General features: G+C 47.0%; 1 protein-coding gene across 2 annotated transcripts in view; it reads right to left on the reverse strand.

Moving 5' to 3' along the window:
- Window positions 1-4,270, reverse strand: part of CALN1 (calneuron 1) — a 722,396-nt gene that overhangs the window by 450,800 nt on the left and 267,326 nt on the right. The window lies entirely within an intron of this gene.

Here is a 4,270-nt window from a genome sequence, read left to right on the forward strand (position 1 = left end):
AAAAAAAAAAAAAAAAAAAAAGAAGACAAAGGAGAAAAAAGGCAGTGAAGCCCCAATTTTAATCATTTCTATCCCATAATACTGCAAAAGACCTGAAATCAAGACAGCCCCACACAGAGCTACTGCCTTCGTACAGCAGCTGTGGATGGACCCAGCCAGGATCTCCCTGCAAAAAAGAATTCCCTGCTGCACGAGGCCTTCCGGATTCACTCAGTGTTGAGCCACAGCCATGCCCTCCCCGGGCAGTCCCCAGCCAGTGACTGGGCTGGCCATGGGACTTGGTCCTGGCCATTTCTACCCAATACAGGGTTCCTCTAATGGTCAGTCTTTGCTGCAGAGGTGAGCACGGGTCGGACCAAGACTGTCAGATCTACATGGGAGTCTGAGACTCCTCCTGTTCGGTTCTACTTCCAGGCCTTTCAATTTCACAGCCATTATTATAATACTTCCTCCCTCCCCACCAATAAACCTTGCACACTTGATCTCAACATGTGCCTCTACAAAGACCCAAATAACAAACTCGTTGACCTTAAATATCACTGGGGCTGGGCGGGGTAGCTCACAGCTATAATCTTAACGCATTAAGAGGCTGAGCGGGGAGGATTGCTTGAGGCCAGGAGTTCGAGATCAGCTTGGGCAATACAGTGAGACCTGACTCTACAAAAAAAAAAAATTTTTTTAACATAACTGGGAGTGGTAGTATGCACCTGTAGTCCTAAATACTCGGGAGGCCTAAGCAGGAGGATCGCTGGAGCCCAGGAGTTTGAGCTATGATTGCACCACTGCACTCCAGCCCGGATGACACAAGACCCTATGTCTAAAAATAAACACTGAAGATAAATAAATACATATAATTTTCACAGGTCTGGGGATTAGGAGGTGGCATCTTTGGAGAAGCCATAATTCTGCGTATCATCGGGCGCATCTGAAGCAGAAAGTACCCTGACCCTAGGGAGGGGGAGAAGAGTCGGCATGGGGCCAGTGGCCCTCTAAGCTCTTGTCACTTTCTGTCCCCTTCACCTGCCTTCTCGCTCCTGAGGTCTAGACGTAGAGATCAGTTATTGGACCAGACGCACCTCTGATCCCAAAATAAAGCAGGGGACAGTGCAGCTGACTGGTACCCTGAGCTCTTTCTCCCAAAGAGACAACTTCACAGCACTGTTTTTTGGTGGGGGAGACAGGGTCTTGCTCTGTCAGCCAGGCTGGAGTGCAGTAGCACAATCACGGCTCACAGCAGACTCAACTTATCCACCTGAAGTGATCCTCCTGCCTCAGCCTCCTGAGTAGTTGGGAGTACAGGCACATGCCACCATACCCACTGACATATTTTTTTTTTAAAGAGACGGGGTCTTGCTATGTTGCCCAGACAGGTCTCAAACTCCTGGGCTCAGATGATCCTCCCACCTCCCAAAGTGCTGGGATTACAGGTGTAAGCCATTACATCCGGCCTTCACCATTTTTAAGCCCATGTGTGAATGTGACAGGATGTTAGAGGCAATAGAGAGAATGTAAGAAAAGATTAAGGAAAGGGCCTTTTTGGGGGTTTGCTTCCCCACGGACCAAGGTGCAGGCGCTGTCCCACCCCCAAACTCCCCCTAAAGGGCTCTACTCTCTGTTGGGGGATGTAGCTAAATGGACAAGAGAGTTCCTGGAGACAAAGCATACCCCAGCCACTCCCCTGTCCCAGGCAGCACAGCCCTGTGACCCAGTGAGTAACAGGACTCAGGAGTCTCGGGTGGAGGCAGGTCTGGGCCTGGGCATCTTGCCTCTCGGAGTATGACTAACACCAGCCCCAAACATTATTGTAGAGAACAACTCTATAAAGTGCTGGTCCACACCAATAAACCTCTCTCCCTGGTCCTGACATCACTGCTTCTATAGCAACCAGTTCCTCTTCAAAGAGCAAAATGTGGGAGACTGAAAAACACAGTCAAAACTGAAGACACTAAGACATGCCAGATGAAGAAATGGGCCAGAAAGCTACATCGGAGTTCAGAGGTCGTCATCAGAGAAGGTCTAGGGGAAGAAGGAGGATTTCACAGGCATCTGTAGGGTCCAAACCAGAAAGACCCAACTGACAAACTTGGTGACCTTAAATATCACTGGGGCTGGGCATGGTGGCTCACACTTATAATCCTAATGCTATGGGAGGCTGAGGCAGGAGGACTGCTTGAGGCCAGGAGATCGAGATCAGCTTGGGCAATATAGTGAGACCGCCCACCTCTACGAAAAAAAATTTTTTTAAATAACTGTGCAAGCCAGGCACAGTGGCTCGTGCTTGTAATCCCAGCACTTTGAGAGGATGAGGCGGGCACATCACAAGGTCAGGAGATCAAGACCATCCTGGCTAACATGGTGAAACCCCATCTCTACTAAAAATACAAAAAATTATCCGGGCATGATGGCATGCACCTGCAGTCCCAGCTACTCAGGAAGCTAAGGCAGGAGAATCACTTGAACCCAGGAGGAGGAGGTTGCAGTGAGCTGAGATCACGCCACTGCACTCCAGCCTGGGCAACAGCACAAGACTCCGTCTCAAAAAATAAAATAAAATGACTGTGCATTGTTGCTTTGGTATCCCAAAGAAATAATGAAGAGCACAGCTCAGTAGCCTGTTGTTATTGTGATTTGCTGGTTTTTCTGTTGTGTGGGGTGAGGAATTGAGTGAGAATCCCTAACCTGACCATGTAGAGGACGCCATACTTGAAGAAGTTTCCAAAAGCGAAACATCACTTTGTTTTAGTGTACAATGTCTAAGTAAACATAATTGTCCTTCAAAGAAGAGAAAACCACTAATCCACTCAAGGGGAACCCTGGGAGAGTAGGGACTGGGTGGTCATTAAGTCCCTCTTATGGACATTAATGAATATGACCCTATAAAACAATGGCTGGTAAAGCACTATGTCCAACATCGATTTTCCTCTGCAGGAGAAGTGTCTCATTATCCATTCTATAGCACTTGGGCTACCTTCATCTAATCTGATCTGGCCCACAGGTAAAAAGTCATGGAGTTCAGGAAGGGGATGGGTAGGGGAGATGCAAATTGTGTAGTCCCAAGACCAACAGAGTGCAGGGAACTGCAGATGCCGTGAGAAGCACACCCCTGAAATAGTAAACTGCAACCTATCTGAATTACCCCACTCGACTCTGACAACTAACGACATGCGTTTTTGGGGAATATGTATTCATTAAATAAGCACTCAGCCATTCTATTTCTCAATTACCTCTAGTGACCCTAAGATCTGACCATGAGCACAGAAGAGGAAAAATTCCTCCCTAGCGACAGCCAGCTGTAACTGAGTCAAATACCCTTCATTTTTTCTTCATTTTCTTAAGAGACAGGGTCTTGCTCTGTCGCCCAAGGCTGCAGTGCAGTGGCGTGATCATAACTCACTGTAACCTTGAAATCCTGGGCTAAAGTGATCCTCCAACTTCAGCCTAAGGAGCAGCTAGGACTACAGGTGCATTCCACCACAACTGGCCAATTTTTCTTTTTCTTTTTTGTAGAGATGGGATCTTGCTCTATTGCCCAGGCTGATCTCAAACTCCTGGCCTCAAGTGATCCTCCTGCCTCAGCCTCCCAAAGTGCTGGGATTGCAGGCATGAGCCACTACACCTGGTGAGATGCTCTTCATTTAAGAGTCAACTGAACTTCAGAATCCAAGGTGCAACACACAGTACTCCCTGATACAATTTCCCATTAAAATCCATGAAGATACACATGCATGCACATACACATATACACATACATACACAAGCACACACACAGGCACACATACAAGCACACACACACATGCACACATGCAATGCACACACGCCCACACACACATGCAGGCACACACACATGCACACACATGCACACATGCACACACGCACACTCACACACAGAGGCAGTAGAATAGGAAACCGCATATAATAGGATTTCCTATGTGAATGGGAGACATTTCAGTGACTGAACTCTCAATAGGCTCAGTTCGAGAGAAAAAATCCTAGAATGAACAAGAGCTACCTTCTAAACCAGAACTGCATCGATGATATCAAAGGATGCAGAAAAACGCATTGATTAGCCGCCTCATAAAAAAAAATTCCACCTCACTAGTAGTTAAAGTAAAACAAAACTCCAGTCTTATTTGAAGCCACTAAATTGGCAACAATTTCTAAAACTATAAACATGATGTTGGCGAAAGGGTGGTGAAAGGGGAGTTTTTGGGTTTTTTTTCCACACACAGTTAGTAGGAGTGGAAACAGAACTGACCTATCAGGGAAGCAA

The sequence above is a fragment of the Mandrillus leucophaeus genome, unplaced genomic scaffold (assembly GCF_000951045.1).
Source record: "Mandrillus leucophaeus isolate KB7577 unplaced genomic scaffold, Mleu.le_1.0 Scaffold42, whole genome shotgun sequence".
NCBI lineage: Eukaryota > Metazoa > Chordata > Mammalia > Primates > Cercopithecidae > Mandrillus > Mandrillus leucophaeus.